Below are 25448 nucleotides of genomic sequence, written 5' to 3' on the forward strand. Positions count from 1 at the left end.
GTATATTAGTTCAAACTAGACTAATTAACTAAACAAGTGTATAATGAGATGCTTGATTAAGTTAGCTTTTAACCCTCTTTCCAAGGTTTTCCAACTCCTAAGCAGTGTACTTTGATGTCCCATGAAGTTTANCACAATTGGTTTAAGTGTAGGAGTTCATTTGCAAAAAGTCAACTCAAAAGTCAAATGTGTAAAATTTTGGCAAAAATGCTCTCACGCCCAGCTTTTCATTACTTTCCTACCTTGAATTCAAAACTAAGCACTTCAGCAACTTTGTTTTATCTGCTAAAACATCAACTCTTGATCTCCCATGTTAATCTGCTAGGTTTTAAAAACAAGCAAGGCTATATACATTCTAGATACTACACTACAGATGTCAATGTTATTTGAGGAACCAAGTTTGCATCTTATTTGAAATAGATATCAGCATTTAATTTTTAGTTTATTTTAGAACTTTATATTCCTAACTAACAAGTATATTTTGGTCTCCTGTGTCAGAGTTGTTGCTTATCTTTCCCGTGTGCTGGAATATGCATTACTACTCTAGAAGGCCTTAACAAACAAGCTTTCCTAACTGAATTGGTACGATATTTACTGCTCTAGAAGCTCTAAAAGGTCTTCACAAGGTTCTTGGATCTTAAACAAACTTTCATTTTGATTGTTTACTTCATTGTTTATGATAGCTCAGTCCCATATTATTGATTCATTTGTCCTACTTTCATTCAAAACATGATAAATTGTCATTTTAGGCGAATCTCCTNCAAAAGGTGCTACTAAACCATTGACAGTANTATACTTTTAATCTAAAGTATNTATGCTAGACATCTTGGTTATCATTCACAGCAGCTAATAGAATATTTTGAAATATTGAAATGTTTGTTCTGTCATTTTAATGGAGCTATGATATCAAGATACCTTTGCTTTAATTCCAGTGGCAATATTTTCTTATTTAAATATATAAAGGAATATTATTACAGTACAAATTGATTATTTCTCAATAACTTTCAACTTATTNTNTATATTTTCATATAAATTTCAAAACACATCTACACAGTGTGGGTAAAAAAATTTCATGCAGAAACGCCCAATTATTAAATGTGTGCTCCAAATGAAACTTCAAAAATTACAGCACTTCACTACAAACTCAATAGGAAACAAATCCTGACCTGATGTTGTGGCAATTAAGCACTGCGAATCAGCCAACACCACTTCACTACAACGACCTCGACACGCGAACCCCCAACAACCCCCACCCCTGTTGCAACACTCAGAAGGACCAAAACACTCACCCTAGCCGCAAATCAACCACCAACGAACCGTTGTCAGCGTCCGCAACAACAAGAGCTTCAAACCGGCTTAGGGCGACAATGGAAAAGCGCCACCCAGCAACGACCCGCTTCGAACAGAGAGTACAGTGGAAGAGCACCACCCAACAACGAACCTCGATCACCGTCAACACCACCAAACTCGCGCTGTCAAACCGCAGTGTCAAACCAGCTGACCGCCTCTAAGGTCACGACCCCAAGTAAAGGACTTCGACGAACAGGAGGGAGGGAACTCGTCTGTGAAATTTGGGAAATTTGAGAACGAATACTCAAATTTTCAACTTAAAGCATAGCAGACGTTACCGAAGGGCGGAAACCCTCGGTATTTAATTTCACCAAAACATTACCGAAGGCCTGTTGGCCGTCGGTAATAATCCTTCGGTAATACGCTCTTTTACTGTAGTGCAAAAATCTCTGTTGCAAAGCCCGACGTATTATGTAACCGAACCTTGAATCGGATACGGCTTGACGTAACCGAATATGCAGCCCAACATTCATCTTCTTCATCGTGTAACCAGATATGCTTTCGCTGTAACCGAATCGAGTTGCGTGTTCTTCTTCTTCATAACAGCGTAACCGAATACGCTTGTGCTGTAACCGAATACAACTCTTCTTCTTCTTCTTTTTAAATGTTCTCTTCATCAATGACCTGCTTTCTTCATCTTCCACCAACCTCATCTTCCACCAAATATTTAATGGTTTATGGCAACTGCAAATTATTTAAAATCAAGAGGGTCATTTCAGACAAAGCATCGTTCATCCCTCCAAATCTTCGCACATCTGCGAGTGACTGAACAGTACACATATCTTGCAATTCAACACAAGTGAACACGTTTTTTTTAATTGATCGCTCGCCGGCTACTGTGAATAGTAAGTCAGGTCCAAGTGACCACAACCTAAAAGAGTTGGAAGTACGAGACAGTGCAACAGTAGATATACTTTTTTATATGAATGACACTGAAACTACACAAATATCATCGTAGTTGAAGATGTTGACCATAAAAGGGCTACCAATGATGATAGTGTTTGGGAAAAGAAGAAAAATGGAGTTGTCATCTTTTCGAATCTGCAACAGGTCATTGTTAGAAGTTGTGAAAACCTGCAAACTCTATTTTTTGCTTCCCTAGCAAAATATCTAAAATGTATAAAAAGCCTGAAAATAAAATATTGTGCTAAGTTCCATGAAATTGTAGAAAAAGAAGATACAGAAGCAAAGTTTCTGCTTCCTTGTTTACAGAAGTTGAATCTTTTTTCCTTCCCACAACTCACTTGCTTTCACGCTTAAGCATGCATTTTGGAATGCTCAGTCTTAAATAAAATATTTGTGGTAGAGTGTGACAAATTGAAGTTATTTGAAAGTGAACATTCCATGGGTGATGGGACTTCAGTTCACAAAAAACCTCTTATTTCAAGTCTAGAGGTAAGTGCACATCAAAGAATCAACACTCTAAATTTGTTTCTCTTTTTTTGTCTATTATTATAGACCTTAATTTATATTGAATTTGATTGCTTTAATGGTTAGGTTATTTCAAACGTGAGAGAATTGAGATTTGATTGGAAACATATTCTTTTATGTTCTGGAGATAGGAGTACTGGAAGGGGATGGAACATCAGAGAAGCTTGGATGAGGGAGATAAATGCTCCAGAGATTAATTAATAATATAAAAACCAGAACTTTAACAAATGAAACACAAAACTCATTTTTGCCCACTTTCCTAAATATGATATTGCTCACGTTGTAATAAAAAATTTTAATATAAAACTCGTTTTTAATGTCACGTGAGATTAATGAACTAACTGACCATGCCACGTAACTCAGACTTAAACGGTTGTTTGTTCAATTTGAAGGTAGACCTTTAATTGCTACAATTTTACAAAAAAAAGACTTAATTGAGACACACAAAAAAAAGTAGCAATTTGAAATTCTGGACAAAAATAGAAACCTATCAAGACATTAAACCTTAAAAAAAATCATTCAAGTAGGACTGAAAACATATTTATATATATGCTTTGAAATGTTTAATAGAAGTTTAGTATAAATGTAACTATAAAATAAGACGTTCCATCAAGTGTAATAACAACACCACATCTTCAAGAACCAAAATTGTTGTCATTGAAAAATGTGGAAATGAAGCTTTGACTTGGATGATCAACATAATAATGGTAGTATAATCGTTCGGTTAATTTAGTCAGATGATCAACCTTATTTGACTGGATGTTCTAAACACTATCGAGATCAATCTGTCAACTTGAAACAAATTAATTAAAAAATTATTCTATTTAAAAGTCAAATCATGATTAACCATATTTGAACTATAATTAGATCGACCTTAATCAGAAGTTTACCACAAAGCCTATATATAGTGGTTTGAGGTAAGGAAGTAAGTTACGCATTAATTATGTCGTTACAATCTCAACCCCATTAAAAGTGAGTTATGCCCTCGCGAACTTTGAAGGATGCCCAATCATAGCCTGGGATGATTGGGAGATTTAACTCATCCCCCTCATTCGAAACATCAACCTCGATTTCTAGACTTGAATCTTCCTCAGCAACTTCAAGAGGGTTAATTTTATTCTCCTTTATATATACATTGGTTTTCGTATTGCCCACCAAATCTAGACTCCGCTCGGTTGATCCTTGGACATCGTATCAAGACACTAACACATCATCCACATACTCCTTGCCATCTTTGTTAGAAGACTCCTCAAAAGAAAAATAAATGAATGATAGACATTATTACCTTGAGTAAGAAAATGATTGGTTAAGAGAAACAGATTAAGAAAAAGGTGAAAAGGATATGCCAAGCCCACCCATATTTATAAGAGCGTACATCTCAATCGTCTTCAATCCTCCATCGTAAGATTTGCTAGCATATGACGGTCTAGGAAGTTCCAACATTTCAAATTCTAATAGGCACGAAGATCAATGCATCACATCTCCCCCCAATTGGTAGGTGGTATAATATCAAGTGACCTAAGTATAAACCTTCTTCTCAAATCATTTAATGTTTAAACTTGGGGGACCTATGTATAGTGTGCTTGTCCAGTAAACTATTAACCGGAGAATCAACCCTATCCAATTGGACGGTCTAAATGATATAAAGACCGATCAGCCGAGTTGGAGAATATTAACACCAAAATAGTTCCACTTAAAATTTAAATCATAATTAACCATGTTTGGGCTGTAATTAGGCTTACTTTAATCAATTGTACACAGCAAAGTCTATAACTATTGGTTCAAGGTAAGGAGGTGTGTTACACATTAATTATGTATTTATTACCCTTACAATATGAACCAGTGTTTGATAAACACTACCAAAAAAATAGGTATTACCGATGACCAAAATCCATTAGAAACAGTAAAATTTTCATTGGTAATACTTTTTTTCGATACATTTCCAACGGACCAAAATTTATCGATAAAATTGAAATTGGTAACATTTATTGAATAATTTATATCCATCGGTAATTATTGAAGAAAAAATTCGTCGATAATTATTGAAGAAAAAATCTGTTGGTAATTATCGAAGGAAAAATCCTTCCGTATACATCGCGATCTGGTTCATCTTCTTTGTCCTCCCTCCGTCCTTTTCTTCCATCAATATTCTCAAGCTTGGCCAACTCGACAACTTGAAAAACAGACAACTTGACTAGTAGGCAACTCGACTAACAAGAAAACTCGGCAAACAAAGTCGTTCGACCAACATGGTGATGACAACATTTCTACAGGGAAATTCATTGTTGAAAACCCTCTCCACCTCTCTACCAAAATCACGGAAGACGTCTTGTCGACCTTTGCACTCTAGGTTGGTGATAAATATGCTTGAGGATCGTTGATGGCGAGATTACATTTAGAGAAAAAGAGGTTTTGAACGGGTTAGCAATCAACATGGATTTAGAATGTGTATTCATTATCATCAAAGACTATGCTTCCCTGGTGGTTTAATGTAACCTAGAGGAGGGATTTGCAAGGGAGATTGAAGATTCTGGAAGTTGGGGCGTGGCATGAGAAGGAAAGCTTTGAAGAGGGTGGCGAGCTCTATGGAGGACATGGGCTTAGAGGAGACGACGACATAATCGAGGAGTACTTCATAGATGGAAGGCAATATCTTCACTAAGGAATAATATTGCTCGTCGGGTTAAAGCTCACCTCCTTAGTTTCTTTCTTTGTTAATGATTTTATGGTTTCGACATGAAGAGGAGATGAAGATAAAAAGGCATGACCTCGCATGTATCTAGAGGCCATGGGTTCCTAGTGGTTGTGGGTTACGCATGAAAGAAGATGAAAAAAGAGTTTTATATTTAGATATTGAATGCGAGATTTAGACGAGAAATCTGTTACTCTTTTCACTGATGATTTTTTTATCAGTAAAGCCATCAGTAATAAATTACATAAATATCGATGAATTTTATTTATGGACTATATTGTCGATAGTACATATTTCATTTATCTATGGATTTCATCTATTAATTTTTTTTTTGATAAGTGAAATATGTATTGCCAATAGATTTATCGATTCATTTTTCCATTAATATTAAATTTTTAGATAATGAAAATTTTAAAACTTGTTAATAAAATTTATCGATAATTTAAATTTATCGATAAATTTATTTTTTTTTCGGTAAATTGAAAACCTTATAAAAAAACCCGACCTTAAAACAATAATGAATGAAGAAAAGTGATAGTGTGGGTCAATCAAAATTGGAGAAGCATCCCATAAAAGAAAGAGAAAAATCAGAAAATGCGAAAGGTACAGAAAGAATATCCTAATCATATAAACATTATTCAATGGTGAAGAAAAAAACATAAAAGAATAGGGAAAGAAAAAGGAACGAAGACAATGAGAAATATTGTGCAGATAATATTTTTTATAAATACAAGTGAAATACAAAAGAATATTCCTTAAATTATATTACATAGAAACAGAGAAATATTCACAATGTAACATTCCAATAAATCCATAACAAAAGCTATGATTTATTCTAGGAATTTACATGAATAATAATAGAGAACAATAGGAAAATATGCATTAAGTGAATGAGAAATATGAAAATATCATATAGAATTAAAACTGTACAAAAGATAGGAGTCAGATTACAATTACAGGCTAAGACCTAACAGTCATGTTCATAATTCAAGACTGAACGGTATAACAAAAGAGAAAGTAGACCGAACGGTATAACAAAAGAGAAAGTAGACTGAACGGTATAACAAAAGAGAAAGTAGACCGAACGGTTATACAAAGAGAAAGTAGACCGAACGACTATACTCTCAATTTAAAACCAACTAAGCCCTATTGACCGAATGGTACTGCACTGTCTTCAGGCCGAGCGGCTTGTAAGGCTTCCTCCAAAGATTCTTCACGGTCACCCTCTGCTCACATCCATTGGATGATCATTGCAGTGAAGAGAACAACCGAACGGTTGAGACCGAACGACAACATAGACAAGACGGGAAAAATAAGGGTAAGCTTATGTAAATTTAATTAATCATTTTCAATATACTTTTAAAAACATACACATGAATCACATACATCAATATCTCAATCGTAATTCATAAGTCATTTATATCCACATAAAAACCGAACGGTAACATCATCATAACCAATCTCTCTAGACACTGTCCGGACTGTATGAACCATGTAGCTTGGCACTCTCTACACCCGGGTGGACCTGGCTGGGATACACTCAACAGACCGCCACCCGAGGTTAGTCTAGTGGAACCACCTCGATATAGAAATATCCTGAGGCTAAAGGACCTCCTGCCATTCCCACGCATGAGTTACCCTCCTCTACATGAGAAGGCGTAATCACGGAATATCAGGATAAAGCAGAACCTGAGTCTGACCACGATCATACTTTACTAATCAATTCCAATCATGAGCTATTCCTCCCTGGAATACTCTTAAATCATCATAATAAACCCATTTATCATTCTCGTTTCATATCACCAATAATCTCGTTCATAAATACTCATTTCATACCATCCAAATCTCATAATCTTATTCAGAAAATAGTTCTTTCTTATGTAGAAAATACTGTAAGGAAATGAATTGACCGAATGGTCAGATCCTAGTAAAAGATTGAATATGAAAGAAGCTTTAATAGGTGGCCGAACAGTCAAGTAAAGAAGGAATAGAAATTTGCTGTAGGCAGGACCATCTGCAACTGTTATATTGGTGTTAGTTGGCTTTAATACTAATCCTTTAATTTTCTTCAAGTAACTTAAAGGCATTAAATTTATGCTAGACACAAAGTCTATCATAGCTCTTCCTATATCCACATCATTTATTATGGATGGAAGAGTTAATAATCCTGGATCCTTGATTTTAGGTGGATGATGATCCTTTCTTGGCCGCACAGGCACTTCGTGTTCTTCTTTACACATCCGCCACCCAGTAACTGTTCGTGTAGGAATTAATTCATTTTTCTCGTTATGAATCACTGTCATTCCTCCTTTCTTTGGCACCACTTGAACTGGACTTACCCATTTACTATCAGATATTGGGTATATAATTTCTGGTTCTAGTAACTTCAACACTTCCTTTCTCTCAACTTCTTTCATAACTGGATTTAATCTTCTTTGTGGTTGAGCTACTGGTCTATAATCACTCTCCAAAAGGATCCTGTGCATACAATATGTAGGGCTTATTCTCTTAAGATCTGCAATTGACCAGCCTATAGCACCTTTATTTGCTTTTAGGACTTCCACCAATTTTCTTCTTCTTTTGAAGATAATGACTTACTAATAATGACTGGCTTCCCTCCATTAGCTTCCAAAAATACATACTTCAAATGCGGTGGTAGTTCCTTCAGTTCAAGCTTAATTTCCTTTACTTTTCTCCTTGGGATCAATTCTTTCAAAACTGACCTCTTCTGTTGAAATTTCTTTTGTTTCCAATTCGCGAACACATTCTTCAATCACTTTCTCTTTTTCTTCATGTAAATCTTCATTCTCATTAATGAGCGTCCTCTCCAATGCAGATGCATTTCGTATTCTCTTATCTTGCAGCATACAAAGTTCTTCCACAATGTCTATTTGGAAACATGACTTTTTATCTCTAGGATATGACATTGCTTGGAAGACATCAAAATTTACTTCTTCATCTTGTACTCTGACCTTCAGCTTACCATTCTCCACATCAATTAAAATCATAGCTGTCTTCATGAAAGGTCTTCCAAGAATCAAAGGTGCATCTCAATTTTCCTCCATCTCCATAACAACAAAATCCATCGGGAATAAAAATTTATCCACTTTAACTATCACATCTTCAGCCACTCCATATGGGTATTTAAGAGATCTATCTGCTAATTGAAGAGTCATCCTTGTTGGCTTTAGTTCTAATCCTCTAATCTTTCTAAACATAGAAAGGGGCATTAGATTAATGCTTGCTCCCAAATCAATCAGAGCTTTCCCCACTTCTAACTCTCCAATAGTGCATGGTATGGTGAAACTCCCTGGATTTTGCAATTTAGGAGGTAATTTCTTTTGTATAACTGCACTACAATTTCCTTGCACTTCAATGGTTTCCTTCTCAACATACTTCCTCTTTTTCATAAGCAATTCTTTTAGAAATTTAGCATATGAGGGCATTTGCTGAAGTGCCTCAGAAAATGGTATGGTTATTTCCAACTTCCTAAAATTCTCCATGAAGAGCTCAAACTGCTTTGCCTTCTCTCTTCTTTAGTATGTCTTTGGATAAGGCAAAGGTTTAACATACTCCTTTTCTTTCAATTTTTCAACTTCTTCTTTTCTTTCATCACCTTCATCATTTTTCATATTTTTTCTCTCTCTCCATCTTCCTCTTGCTCATTTTTTTTTCAACACTCTCTTTTTCTACCTCTCTTTTTTCGACTCTTCTCTCCTCTAATACTCTCCCACTTCTAGTAATCATTTCAACATAGAACACACTACTCTTCATGACTTTCTGAAACATCTCTTCAGAGTCAATGCTCCTTTGTATTTGCATGAATTGAGGTTGTTCTGAATTTCTTGAAATTGTTATCATCTCCTGTGACAAGCCAGATAATTTCTGAATAATTATCTCTAGTTGCTGAGTAATTATCTTATTTTGCTCCATCATAGAACTATAATCCTGTGATTCTGGAATTTTTTGCACAACATCAACATTTTCACTCTGTGTTTCTTCATTATCTGCCATACTTTCAATCAACTCATAAGCCTCATCCTCGGTTTTCATTCTGATATCCCCCCCAACTACAACATTTAATATCATCTTTGATTGCATCTGTAGCCCTCCAAGGAATGTAAGAACAATGGTTGTCTTATCAAACCCATGGACCGGGGTCTTCCTTAACATGCTTTTAAACCTATCCCATGCTTGCCCGAGAGTCTCTATGATGCCCTGCTTCAATGATGAAATCTTCAGTCTTCCCTGTGTAATTTTGGATTGTAGAAAATATTTCTTGATAAATTTTTTAGCCACAGTATCCCATGTAGTAAACGTCCCTTCAGGGAAGGAATTAAGCCATGTCTTAGCATTGCCCTCCAATGAGAACGGGAACAAGCTAAGCCTTACTCTATCATCTGATACACCTGCCATTTTCACTGTATTGCATATTTCACTAAACGCTGTCAAATGATCATAGGGATTCTCATTTGACAGGCCATGAAACTGTTTGCTTTGCACCAGGTGTATAAGTGATGGATTTATCACCATGTTGGTCGTTTGATCCGTAGGCATGACTATGTTGTTAAAATGGAAAGGGCCAACCGCATTTGATTGGTCTGCAAGAGTGCGTCTTGGAGGAGTTCTTTTAGTCATCTCCTTTATTCTTCTAACTGGTGAAGGTGATAGTAATCTTTCAGGGGAAGGAAACAAATCCCTAGATGGACGTCTAACTCTCCTTCTCCCCTTTGCCTCACTTAAGTCTTCAAGAAGAGGTTGCGTATTTTTCTTACTCCTAGTATGTCTAGTCTCCTGTTGCATGCACAAGAAACAAAAACCCTAGTAGCACCTTTTTATACAACCAAGTCAAACTTAATCAGTTTACACTACTATATAAGTTAAACCACGAGTCCCCGACAACGACGCCAAAAACTTGTTAAGCCCCTGGCAAGTGTACCAGATCCTTATCAAGTAATATAATTGGTAAACCCAATATCGTTCTTCCCAAAGGACTCTTTAGGCCTTACTTTTCACGTAAACAAATCGCATAAAACTTGAGAAAAGAATTAAGTTGGTGGTTATATGCAAAGAACAAAAATAAACATGCAAATGCAATTGATTCAATTGGTTTTGAGAAACTATGGATGAATGGTGTTGTTTGGGTTTACAATTTCATCTTGTCCACTCTCATATATCTACTCTTACTTACTTCACTTATTTATCTAATTGCTATGCAAACTTTCTAGGCGGTATTAGCATAATCAAGGAATTTCTCACCAGTTCATGACATTACCATATGTCCCCATATCGATAAAGACAAATCACTTTTAATGAATGAGTTAAACAATAAAAGCATTGAGCACAGATGAGAACCCAACAATTGATAAACAAGTATATGACAAGCATATGAAATAAATAAGAATTTAAATATATGAGAGTTTCAAAAGATTACATTGTTCCCCAACAACAAAGGGTTTAGTTCACCATAATCATGGTGAATTTAGATGAAATATGATAGAATGGAAGAAATAACCCTAAACTTGGTTGATTGGAGCCTAAGCATCCAAGGAACCTCCTCCAAGGTGTGTGGAATAGCTCTGGACGTTTCTCTCTACCGAAAGAATCCCTTTCTAATTCGCACTGGGGCTATATATAAGCCCAAAAAGATAACAGATAGATTACAGAAAGATTTACAGAATCTAACTAAAAAAAACACACAACCGCCCAGGCGCCTAATTTCACCGCTCAGCGGTTTGCCTTGTGCCGCTTTAGTCGCTCAGCGGTCAGTTTTGCCGTTGAGCGGTTTCCCTCTAATCACTCTGAGCGCTCAGCGGACCATTCTGGCACTCAGCGACTTGCTTGACCCTTCTTTTCATCATTTTTCTCCTTCTTTCATGGGACTAAGTCCACCTTACTTCACTTCCATCTTCAATTCATCTAAAAACCCTGCAAAACAATGCAAAACAAGCATAATATCGCTAAAACCAACTTTTGACTCTCACAAGACACAACTAAGTGTTGTACTTGATTTAAAGCTCATTCTAAGCGATAAAGGGTGTGTTTTACCATCAAATTTAAGCATGAAAATAACGGTTTTTAGACCGTTATCACTACGTTCACACGTTTGTTAGCGGTGTTAAGGCTAATGAATTTGAAGGCAAGCAATGGATGGACGAATAAGAATTTTACATAATTGTTGACGTTGTTGAATGAAATGTTGCCAGATGGAAATACACTACCCACTCGTAATTATGATGCGAAGAAAATTCTTTGTCCAATGGGTATGGAATATAAAAGGATACATGCTTGTCCCATTGACTGCATTTTATATAGGAAAGAGTTTGAATTTTTGACAAAGTGTCCAAAATGTGGGTTATCACGATACAAGTAAAAAAAAAATAGTGAAGATAATGGTCAGATAGAAAAAAATAGATATGCTTTGAAAGTAGTTTGGTACCTTCCAATTGTGTCCAGACTTAAGCTTTTGTTTACGAATCCCAAAGATGCTAAAAACCTTAGATGACATGCAAATGAGAGAAAAGTTGACAGGCTGCTTCGTCATCCAACTAATTCAAAGCAATGGAAAAATATTGATCAACAATTCCCCCAATTTGGTAAAGAGTGTAGAAATCTTAGGCTTGGTTTAGCCACTGATGGAATGAACCCATTTGGTAATCTAAGTATCAATCATAGTTGTTGGCCAGTTATATTGATAATTTTCAACTTATCACCTGCATTGTGCATGAAGAGGAAGTACATGATGTTGTCTATGATGATATCTGGTCCAAAGCAGCCTNGAAATGACATAGATGTTTATCTAAGCCCACTAGTTGAAGACTTGAAGTTGTTGTGCATTGATGGGGTTGAAATATTTGATGCATTCGCTTTTGAAACATTTGTGATGCGTACAACGTTATTTTGCACCGTTAATTATTTTCCAGCTTATGGTAATTTATCAGGATACAGTGTCAAGGGTCATAAAGCATGTCCTATATGTGAAGGAAACATTGCAGCTCATCAATTGAAACACGGAAGAAAGACAGCGTATCTGCGTCATCGGAGATTTCTAAAATGTAATCATCCATATAGAAGGTTAAAAAAAGCATTCAATGGATATCAAGAGAGGAACGAAGCACCAAATCCACTTACTAGCCTTCAAATTCTTGAAAAAGTTAATAAAATACATCATGTATTTGGGAAAACATCCAAGAAGTCATCTGTAACAACCTCTTGGAAGAAGAAATCAGTATTCTTTGATTTATATATCAAGTATACTTATATCAAAGTTAATTTTTGATTTTGGGTATATGTTTGGGATCAGTAACAACTTGGGGTACAATGATGATTATGGGTTCATTGATCCCCAATTCATTCATGAAACAAATGATTTTGATGAGATCACGACACATCTCACAAGAAGATTTGCAAGCACAAGAAAATATATTTTATGCCTTATATATCTGGATAAGTGAACTTTGTTAACATAATAAAGTTCCATATGTTATTTTAATATATAATAATTAAGTTATTATGAATTTCAGGCGCCATTGGCAGCTTCTTGTTATTTGTATACAGAAGAGCTATGCTTTGTGGTTTTGCTCATTGCACAAGTCTCCTCCCACACATCTTAGACAAGTAGTTGCTTGGTAAGAACCTCAATGTTTGGACTTTCTTTGTTATATAAATGAATGCTAAAACCTTTTTTTATATATATAGTTTTATTCCAGCAAGTATGATGATGGTTGGGAGATTAATTGCTAACAGTAGAAAGCTTGCATGGATTTCTCTCAAGGTTTGACATATGCTAAAGTCATACTTTCTTATAGGTGTTTTGTTTTAATGATTTTCACTAACTATTTACAACTGTGATGATATATTGTAGTGTAACAGACAAAATGGGTCATATGAGTGCGTATACTATGTAATGTATTGGATGACGCACATTATTCGTTCCCATATCACAAGAGGTTGGGAAACAATAATATTTAAATTTAACAAATTTTGATTTTCTCCAACATTTGGAATTCATATACACTAATTAATATCAATTGTCTTGTGCAAAGATTCAAGACTACTACAACAATTCCTTAGAAGCCACTTTCATTACTGAGGAAAGTCGCTACAAAATATTTAGTTAGATTATATAATTGTTCATAGTTATTAGATTTAGAATAGATTTGAACATGTTGGTTTATAGTTATTAGACTTTGTACATTATGTGATGTAAACATTGATTATTGTGTTGGATCTTTTGAATCTGTGTACATTATGTGATTGTTTGATATGCATGTCTATTTTTGTGATAGAGGATATCACAAAAATAGACCTGCTATTAAAAAAAAAAAAATTCCAGGAGAATAGGACGCAGTTGTGACCACAACAGCGGTAGAAAGTTGAACGATTTTTTTTTAAAAAAATTAGGTTTTCGTCGCGGTTGTAGTACGAATTGCGGTTTATTCCTGGCTTTTTATCGCGGTTCGAACCGCGACCTATTGTTAAACGATTTTGTTTTTAAAAGGAGGGGGGGGGGGGGTTGGCCACAGTTCCAAGGGGAACCGTGGTCATATCTCCAGCGTATTACCGAGGTTACAACCGCGGCATAAAATTCCAGACTTTTTACCGCGCCCGTATATGCCACGGTTCAAAAACCGCGACGTATACTAAAAAATAACAGCGGTCGTTTCCCTGTGTTGCACTATTGACATGGTTGATACTGCAAGCTTACAGAATGCTTCTTCATACCTTTAAATGGTAACATTTTTGGTTTAAAGACGTGTCGTTGTTGTTATTGCGCTTGATGAAATGTCCCTAGTTTGTAGCTACATTTCTACTATACATTCAGAAGCATATCATAAATTTAAATATGTTTACAATCCTCTTTGAATGATTTTTTTTTTCAAAATATATGACTAATATTATCAGGGGAATTAAACATATATATCTACTTGCATAATATCCAAAAAATTAAATATCCAGTCTTTTACTATTAAGTACTTTTACTTACAATATTCCGTGCAGATATAATAATTGAAAACTATACTTACAATAAAATAGAATATTATAACATTTTTTAAAAGAACCATTTTTCTAATTCAAACATTACATCCTTTCACACCACATTTAACAACTACATAATACCATTCATATTATAAGGTAATCACTACTAGTTATTTCATCTATTTTTGAAATATTTGTGTATTGAATTGGACTAAGAGATTTTGCACCTATAATATGACTTCTCACTCGCACAAATTTACATTTCAATAACTAAGTTCTCCTCATATGGCGACATGATAGATTTCATATAACTTGTTTGATATGGTTCTTTTTCACATTACCAGTTGTTTCGATAGTGAGGTCGGACCACACTAACACCTACACAATTTTCCTCTTGGACGTCCAGTCACACCTCCCGTCTCCTAGTACACTTCAACCCATTCGGTCCTTGGCTTCTCCGTCACAATACATTTCGGCCGGGTACCTGCCAAAGGTCCTCCGACACTCAAGTCAGTGTATGATTCACTTCTAGAGATAGAGAGAGAAAAAGAGAAAACCAGAGTAAATGTAACCAACTACCTCCTACCTTCGACCTCTATTTATAGTTTTTGCCATGGGCCCATGATTAGCCAAACCTTAATCACGACACAATTGCTAGCCCAATACCCTTAATCACGTTTTACTTTAATTCTGTCTTAATGCTACCTTTCGATCTTCGCCGGACGAATTTCCTAGAATAATTTTTCCTCCGTGAACGTTATGATTGAGACAATGTTAACATGTCGATGATAGACCCGGCGTTGAGCCTGCGCCAATTATCTTGGACGACCTTACTTGAACAGGATTTGCTCCGTAGGCTCGTACTTTTGTATCCTTGAGTTGACCTGGCGAGCGGGTGTTGCGTCCGTTCTGAACACGTTGGTTGAACGTCTTTCACATGCCGCTCGGTCCCTATGGTACACAGGCCCCCCAAGCCCTAAGCGACTTAGTGGCTGTAGGGTTTGAAGAGAGGTCTTGGTGCCCTTGGGTTGGACCGTTGACCTACCACCTACGACGTAGGAATTTTTGGGTGGGAAAAGACACATGTCATTAGCAGGGTAACTGTAAATTCCTGGTAGTTGTAACGTCCACGAATTTGGGCCGTTGGACGTGGTAGTTTTGGACGGTGCGGATGCGTTGCGGTTTTTCAAAAAATTTCTATAAATATGACGTTGGGTTCAACCATTGTCGCGTCTTCTCAACTTCTTTTCCTTTCAAGCTTCTGCATTTGTTTTCCCCCAGGTAATAAGATGACTATTGTCGAGGTTGAGTCTTCACTAGAGTCGTCAAGTCGTGGCGACGACGGTGTGGGGAGTGGTTATGGTAGCGAGGGCAACGGCTACAGTGGTCAGTCTTCTTCTCCGGGTTCTGCATCTTCTCCCTTGGGCTTTGCCTCTTCTTCTCTAGAAAAGCCTGCTTCGGCGAGGGATGTGGAACCTTCTATAGCGAGAGAGGCACAACCTGCTCCAATGAGAGAGGCACAACCTGCTCCGGCAAGAGAGGCACTGCCTGCTCCTTCGGAGGGTGACGGTGGTAGCGATTCTAGCGCACAGTCCCCTGACTTTGGGGGGATAAGATCCTTAATCGTATTCCTCTTTACCTACTAAAGGGAGGAGTGACCGTCGATCCTGTTTCTCTGGTTCCAACCGGCAGCCTGTCAGAGATTGGAGAATACGATTGGGCCGGTCATGACCAGAATGCCTAAGTATTCTATTATCACTCGCGGATGCGTCTCCGCGATTTGATAAGCCAGTCATACCTTGTTCGGGATGTAGAGGACACCCGGCTGATCCGCGGGGCGGTCAGTCGTGAGAACGAGCGGGTGTCTCACGGAAAGGAGTCTAGTGTCGATGACTTCTTTTTCGTTTATGCTATTCTTTTCAACCATCTACACGTTCGTCTTCCCTTCACCGAATTCCAGGCGTGCTTCTTCGTGAGCTTAACGTGGCGCCAACGCAGCTTCACCCAAATGCTTGGGCCACGATGCAGGCGTTCGGCGCGTTATGTCTTACCGTGGGAGTGGCACCTTTCGTCCCCGTCCTCCTGTATTTCTTTGATGTCGCCCCTCTCCGAAGGGTGGTTGGGTCTCACTGACGTCCGTGAAGGACCGAACCCTAATCGAGCCGTACTCGGATTCTTACATAAATTTCAAGGATCAGTTTTTCAAAGTTATGATCGACGAATCGGGCCGAGCTGAGTTTCATGATGAGGCCGAGCTCCCTCTCTTTCCTTTTTATTGGACGAGGGAGCCAATAAAAATAAAAGCCTACCCTGTGCGCGCGTTGGATCTAGGCGATCTCGTCTCCGTCGAGACTATCAACACCCTTCCTCGTCGCCTCCCCGCTCATGTCCTGGTTGACTGCCTTCCTTATGAGGATTGTGACTAAAGGGCGTTCAGTATGCTGTTTGTCTAATTTGTGTCTTTTATTAATAAAGTGATGTTAACTTAGCTAGGTTTGTGCTTTCTTTTCAGATATAACGGTCGTTCCTGCTCCCCACCAATCCAACTTTATGGCTTTAAAGAAAGGATCTATGGGCGCCTCTTCTATAGTTAGGGGGCGTGCTCTGTTAAGCCCCTGGCAAGTGTACCAGATCGTATCAACTAATAATAGAAAGTAAGTCCAAGATCGTTTCCCAAGGGACTCTTAGGCCTTATATTTCATGTAAATTGATTTCATAAGACTTTGAAAGAAGAATAATTTGATAGTGTTAATGCAAAACTAAATCTAAACATGCAAATGCAAATTGAATCAATTGGAAAATAAAAGATATGTATGAATGAGGTTGTTGGGGTTTACAATTTCATCCTTATCCACCCTTTTATATCTACTATTCTTATTAAATTCACTTTATTAACGTCACGAGCCTGACCCAAACCTTCTAGCACTCATCAGTAAGTTCTTCCCAACACCTTTCAGTAGGTGTACTTACCTGTATCATTCAGTATATACATAAATAATTAGCATCCCTCAGAAGATGCTACCCAAAAATTGTTCAAAAATCCAAAAATCCAAAATTACATGTCCAAATAATAAAATAATGAAAATAATGTTTTACAACAACTGGGATATCTCCTAGCAAACTCATGTTTTCTTGCCCACGTTGGTGTCTTCATCCCACCAACTCATCAGCTGCCTCCTATCCACCTCCTTGACTATTCTGGAGTATTGTCTTTCAATCTCCACTACTCCTTTCTCTTTAAGCTCTTTCACTAACCACTCCTTCTCCTTGTATTTCACCTTTGAACCAAGTTGAAGTGTTGCTTCCTTTGAGTCACAGTGGATTTCTTTGTCAATATCTTCCTCCTTAGGTACCTGCAAAATATTACAATCATCATTAGTACCTGTATGTCCTCCAACTGTAGCATCTCTTCTTGAAGCTTTATATTTGGCTCTCTTTCTTGTCTGTGTTATCTTCTCCTCAGAGCCATTATAAATTAATACATTTTCTTGGTCCTTTAACATAATCTTCCCATCATAGATACTCATAACTAATTTGACAGTTTTCATGAAAGGCCTTCCCAAAATCAATGGAATCCTTTCATTCGTGTCCGTATCCATGACTATAAAATCAACCAAGAACTCAAGATGCTCAATCCGAACAATTACATCCTCCACCATACCAATCGGACTCTTAGTAGATCCATCCGCTACCATCACAAAAATATTAGATGGTTTCAATACTATCCCTCCAAATTTTTTCAGATAACACAAAGGCATCATATTAATACTAGACCCAGAGTCTAGCATAACTCTTCCCACATCCACATCTCCTATAGCGCATGGAAGAGTAAGACTTCCTGGATCTTTCCTTTTAAGCCGATGCTTTCTTTTCTTAGGTCGTGTATAAGCTTCATGTTCTTCAATTTCCTCTTCATCAAGATCTACCACCTCTCCAAGATAGTACTTTATTCTCTTGGAGTAAATAGGAATCTGGTGGAGTACTTTGACTGAAGGCATGACAATCACCTGATTAAAAATCTCTCTAAATTGTTCACAGCGACTATCTCTTCTCTCATTTTTTTCTCTCCTCCTCTTCTTCTTCTCCTTCACTACTGTCTAGCTAAATGATTTCTTTTTCCTTTTCCTCCTCCCCACTACTCTCAATCTCAATAATTTCTTTTTCTGCTCTTTTCTCACTCCTGCTCACCACTACTTTGCATTCCTCTTTAGGGTTAACATCAGTATTAGCCCTAAATTGGTTCTTCGTTGTGGTTTCCACCCTCTTTGATAGTTGATCAATCTGCATCTCAAGATTTCTGAAATTGGCTAGGTGACTCGCATAGTGAGAATCATACACCTTCATAAATTTATCAAATTTGTCATTCAGGTCTCTGACATTCTCTGTCAAGTTGGCCACTTGCTGCCACAAAGGTGGTTGTTGCGGTCTAGTGTTAAAAAGGCCTCCTGTTTGCCCATATGGGTTATTTTGACTCTGTCCAATACTAGGATGGTTCTTCCAACCTTGGCTAAAGTTGCCTTGGTTGAAATTTCCCTACCTATATTGGAACTGATTACCTATATAGTTTGCCTCTTCTTGCATCTCTTCAAGACAACACATTGACTATTAATATGGTCACCACCACAGAAATCACAAAGTTGTTGAGCTTGAGACACATTCCTGATCTCCTTTGGAAGTTGAGCGAGAATCTTTGTCAAATTATCAAGTTTTTAAGTGAGAAGGTGATTCTGAGCTAGTAATGCATCATCAACAGGCAACTATAGAACTCCCCTCTTTTGAGTTGTTGCACCCCTTTCACTATGAGTCTCTTGCTCATTCACAGCCATACTTTCAATTAAATCATAAGCCTTGTCCTCAGTCTTTTTCTTTATGTCGCCTCCAGCTAAAGCGTCTAACATCATCTTAGACTGTGTACTAAGGCCTCCAAGGAATGCAAGAACCAAAGTTGTTTTATCAAACCCATGAACAGGAGTTTTTCTCAACAAGCCTTTAAACCTATCCCATGCCTGTCCAAGAGTTTCCTCCATCCCCTGTCTAAAGGAAGAAATCTCCAGCTTTCCTTGACTAATTTTCGACTACAGAAAATACTTATTCAGAAATTTGGATGCCACAGTCTCCCATGTTGTGAAGGTTCCTTCTGGGAATGAATGTAACCACAACTTAGCGTTGCCTCCTAGTGAAAAAGGGAACAAACTGAGTTTGATCCTGTCGTTTGAAACTCTAGTCATCTTTACTGTATTACAAATTTCATTGAACATTGTCAAATGATCATATGGATTCTCATTTGACGGCCCATGAAATTGGTTGCTCTGCACCAGATGGATTAACGCAGGATTTATCACCATGTTAGTTATATTGTCCCTTGGCATGGCTATACTGTTAAAGTGCAACGCGCCAACAAAATTTAACGCATCTACAAGTGTACATCTAGGAGGAGCTTGCTCTGCCATCTCTTCTTTTGTCCTTTGTGAAGATGCCTCCGGTGAGGGTTGTAATAGCCTTTCAGGAGAAGGGAATAGTTCTCTAGACGGACGTCTAACTCTCTTCCCCCTCATATCACTCAATCCTTCTAGAAGAGTTTGACTTGTCTTGCTTCTGTTTTAATCTGCTTCTTGCATACACAAGAAACAAAAACCTAAAAGCACTTTTATATAAAAAAAATAAAAATAAAAATAAAACTGAAACAAAATATATACAAAGTCAAATTTAATAAATTTACACTAGTTGAAAAGTTAAATCACGAGTCCCCGGCAACGGCGCCAAAAAGTTGTTAAGCCCCTGGCAAGTGTAGCAGATCGTATCAAGAAATAATAGACAGTAAGTTCAAGATCGTTTCCCAGGGACTCTTAGGCCTTATCTTTTATGTAAATTGATTTCATAAGACTTGAAAGAAGAATAATTTGATAGTGTTAATGCAAAACTAAATCTAAACATACAAATGCAAATTGAATTAATTGGCAAATAAAAGATATGTATGAATTGGGTTGTTGGGGTTTACAATTTCATCCTTATCCACCCTCTTATATCTACTATTCTTATTAAATTCGCTTTATTATCAATGTCATGCAACTTTCTAAATTACTCAAAACCTGATTCCTCGGCGAAGAAAGCCTATTACCAATTACTAGTTTACCATTCCTAGTCTCCCTAGTAATTACCAACGCATTAAGTACAGAAGCTTAAAAGCAATTTATCGTCCTACTCCTATTCATAGGTAGTATTTCACAATCAAGAGAATTCTAATCAGTTCTAGATTTCCCCGTATGTTCCCATATCAACAAAATAAAATATCATAACACCGAATGAGTTAAACGATGTAAGCATTATCATCAGAAAAGAAAACTTAAACAATTGATAATGAAAGCATGTGAATATAATAAGAAATTTGATACAAGAGAGTTTCAAAAGAACTACATTGTTCCCCAACAACAAAAGGATTAGTTCACCATGGACATGGTGAAACGAGATGGAATTAATGGAAAAGATGAAAGAGTAAACCCTAGATTTGATAAGTTGGAGCCTAAGCATCCAAGAAACCGCCTCCAGGGAGTGTAGAAAGTGCTCTGAAGTCTTCCACTGCCAAAATATTACTCTAAAGGTCGCACTGGGCTATTTATAACGCAGAAAAGTAACAGAATTTTGGCCTAGGCCCATCATTTAGGCGCTCAGCGCTCAATTGACCGCTCAGCGGTAGACCCTATGATTGCAGGGCGCTCGGCGGTGGCAACTGGCGCTCAGCGCTGACCCTCATAATCGCAGGACGCTCAGTGTCGCCACTCAGGCGAGAAACAGTGGCTTCCTCCTCGAAGCTGGCGCTTAGCGCTGGATTTGGTGCTGAGCGGTGGACCTTACTCTTATTTTGCTTCTTTTCTCATCCTTTCTTGAGTCTAAGTCCTCCCTTCTTCACCTCTATCCTTCAGTTCTCATCAAATCCTATCAAAACAATGTAAAAACAAGCATAATATCTCTAAAAATAACTTTTGACTCTCTAAAAACACCGAACCTTCTATTGAGGTGGCTTCTCACTCTGCTCCGGCCCGCACTTCAGTGTCTGCTCAAAGGAAGAGAAAGTCTCGCAAGGAGAGTGACAAGTCATCCTCCAAGAGGAATCATCGAGAGGGTGTTGAGACTTTACCAAGCGTACCAAATTGTTCAAGTAGTAAACCGGTAAGACCGGGTATCGTTTCCCAAGAGACTCGGTTAACACTTTACAATTGTATAATTAACTAACTAACTTAGGCTAAAGAATGATTCCCTTTTATATGAGTTTTTGTGTAATTAAAGCAACTATAAAACAATAAATAGTAAAAGTGATCTTTGGCACTCAAACACTTGGAAATGGCTAGATTGGAAATGATATGGAATGGTATTGTTGGGGGTATGCGTTCACCGACTTCACTCTTATGTAAATAAAATCACTTCCTCTTCATTAATATGTCAATGTCAATCTACTAATTTACTCAAACACCAATCCCTTGGTAGAAAGAGCCTGAACTTCCTTATTAGGCTCCAATCCCTTGGAAAACCTAACAATTAGTTTCGCATAAAGAAATGAGATTTTAAGACAACCAAAGGTTCTAGTTCTATCCCTAGACACTATTTCCTTTAGGTGTTTAACCCAAGTCTGGATTTACCCAACATTTGCCAATATTAAGCAAACCCTAAAATCAAGTCATGGGTAGCTACTTCACAACAAGCATTAAGAGAAGGAGTTAAACATTAACCATTAATGAAAAAGGCATATATTCATTCAAAACAAAGTGATTTACATAAAGTTCAGTGGCTACAACAATCCCCCAACAATAATAAAACTAGCTCTCAATGAATGGAGAGCTCAAGCTTACAAAAATGGAGGAAATGGAAGAAAGAAGAGAACCCAAGGAAGAAGATGGACTGTTCCCACAACTCCTAGCTCGCCTCCAAGAGCTCCCAAGCAGAGAAAATGTGTCTAGGTTCCAAAAGATCCAAAGCTCTTCGTGCATCCAAGTGAAATAGGGTAAATCTGCCATGTCAGCAAAATTGGCGCTCAAGCCCCCCAAAAATGGGGCGCTCAGGCGCACGACAGTCAAACTAAGGAACTGGTGCACTGGCACTCAAGCCCCCTTAAGCCAGGGGGCTCGAGCTTGATTTCAGCAGATTTCTTGTTCTTCATTTTTGCTACTGTTTTTGCTTTTCTTGATTTCCAATGCCTACATTTGATGCATAGACTTCTTCTAAGTACATTAAGCACATGAAAGCAAAGATTAGTGAACAAAATATCTCATTAAAACTTGGGGTGCAACCACTTAACAAACTAAAAGAAAACTAGGATTTACAAGGTAAAAAAGTTAAGAAAGGGTTGACATTTTCTCTTGATTCATCATTGAAATCATGGTAAAATATGCCATTATCAACTCCCCCAAACTTAGAACCTTGCTTGTCCTCAAGCAAAAGGTATCTGGCTATAACCCAAAAAAGTATTTTCACAGACTCAGCAAAATCCACAACACTTGCTTAACTTGAAATGACTAGGAATGTGTAACAAATTAGTCTTCCATTGTGATGCTCATCAAACATTCAATCAATCAAATGCCGCATTTTCAAAAGAGATCAAAATCATGGTAGAATGCTTTACTGAATTATGTAGAACCAATCCTCACCAAAGATAGTGTCTCGCTCTAATGCTCAAATGTATAAGGGTGTGTGTCTATCACTCCACTATCACAATGTCACACAACTCAACTTTGCCATTCATTTCAACCAAATTAAACACATTCACAAGCAAGTCAGCATCATAAGGACTTTCATTGGCTTGTATTGAGGCTGGGCTAAGAAAGAAACATGGTTTTTCTGGATAACAAAGCACCTTGAGCTAAGAGATTAAACAATCCAAATCATGCACATAGATTTTTCTTTTGCTTCACTTAAATTACAACCACTTTCTGACTTATATCCCAACTTTCTTTCATTCAATTCTTTTTCTTTCTTCTTTTTCTTTCTTCTTTTTCCTCATTTTTTTTTCTATTTTCCTATTTTTCTCAATACACCCTTACAAAACAAACTCCCTCAAACTTTAAACCATCCTCCTACAACAAACATAAATAATCTATTCAGCTCAAGGTAGGGAATTCATGGATTTTTCATTAGGTTTGAGGTTCAAAGAGGGAAAACATCTTTCATTAGGGTCCAACAGGTTTGTATTGGCTTATTTGAGGTAGAAGAAAAACATGGCCTTGATCATGTGTGACAAGCAAGCAATTGATTCAAATAAGAGAAACTCAGGCAAAGTCAGTTGTGATCTATCATGATAGCATTCACAAGAAATATTTAAGGCACAACATCTCACAAGGTTAACTCAAGGTTCCACAAACATCATCAAGCAACTGCCACAAATACCGATTGCAATTAAACACAAGGCATTCTCATACATTTCATGAAGAAAACAACACAATTTGAACTAACTTGATCCATCTCAAACATCATTTCAAATTCAAGCATAAGCATCATGGATCAACATAGTCTATCAAGCGAGATAACTTAACCAAACATCCAAGTTGCATTGCAAAATGTTCATTTAATATGAAACTAAGAACTAAATTTCAACCAAGTTTAGCAATGAAACTAGAAAACAAAACAAAAGAAGGCAATATAAAAGGTCATGTGAAACTCATGATGTGCTCTAATCACTCATATCTGCATCCTCATCAGCATCATCCTCATCATCAGCTTCCTCCTGCTCATCATCATCAGCTATTGCACCATATGAGTTGGCTCCACCTTCCCTGGTACAAGAGGGTTGGTCCCTAAGCAATGCTACTCGAGAAACATACTCGTCGGGTGTGATAAGCCCAGGGTGAGAGGAGGCATACACCAGACGCATCATTTCCGCTTGAACCAGACCAATCCAATTAATTGCCTCTCACTTAGCATCAATTAAGGCCAACTTCATGTCCAAAATCTGGTAAGGATTAGTTGGAGGGTGAGTAGGATGAGAGCGACGATGGATCCTAGGTGATTGGGTGGTGGAATGACGACGTTTATGTCATCAAGACAATATTTTTCAAAGTAACCCAAATCAATTGCTTTGCGGGGTGATGAAGGTTGAAAAACAGTTGTTTTCATATGTCATTTTAGACCTAATTACGCTCTTTACTACTTGGAATGAGCTTAGAATAGAGCAAAACTCAATAAATGAGTCTGTAGAGAGTCAAAAGCTGTTTTTAGCGATATTATGCTTGTTTTGCATTGTTTTGTAGCATTTCTGAGAAAAAGAAGAATGGAGTTGAAGATAAAGGTCGTAGACTCAAGAAAAGAGAAGAAAATTGAAGATTTGAAGAGTCGACGCACCGCCCGGCGGCAACTTAAACCGTCGAGCGGCCCAGGGCGAGGAGTAGGCACTGGCGTTGGCGCAAGGCGGTTTTGAGGGAAACCGCCGGGCGGCACCTTACACCGTCGGGCGGTGGTTCGCTGTGCTTGGGCCTGTTTTCTTTGCGCTCCTCACCTATAAATACCCCTATTTCGAGTTCAGAGTCATTCTTTTGACAGGGGAGAACGGCCAGACCTAATTTTGCTCTCTGGAGAGGATCTCTTGGATGATTAGGCTCCTTTTCCTCTTTTCCAGGGTTTGGTTTTCCATTCTTCTTCCATTTTTCATCTAGTTTCACCATGTCTATGGTGAACTAAACCCTATTGTTGTTGGAGGAAACAATGTAATCTTTTGATACTCTCTTTTATTGAAACTCTTGATTATTTATATGGTTCCCATATGCTTTGATTGTTAATTGTTGGGTTCTCATTTGTGCTTAAGGCCTTTATCGTTTAACTCATTTGATAATTGATGTTTGTCTTTATTGATACGGGGGCGTACAGTAATGTCATGAACTGGTGAGTAATTCCTTGATTTTGCAATACCACCTAGGGATACGGGTAGGACGATCAATTGCTTTTAACTTCCGTTCTATAATGTTGTATTAATTGCTAGGGGAGGCTAGGGATAGCAAGCCAGTAATTAGTATTA

This window comes from Vigna radiata, unplaced genomic scaffold, assembly GCF_000741045.1.
Source record: "Vigna radiata var. radiata cultivar VC1973A unplaced genomic scaffold, Vradiata_ver6 scaffold_410, whole genome shotgun sequence".
Taxonomy (NCBI): Eukaryota; Viridiplantae; Streptophyta; class Magnoliopsida; order Fabales; family Fabaceae; genus Vigna; species Vigna radiata.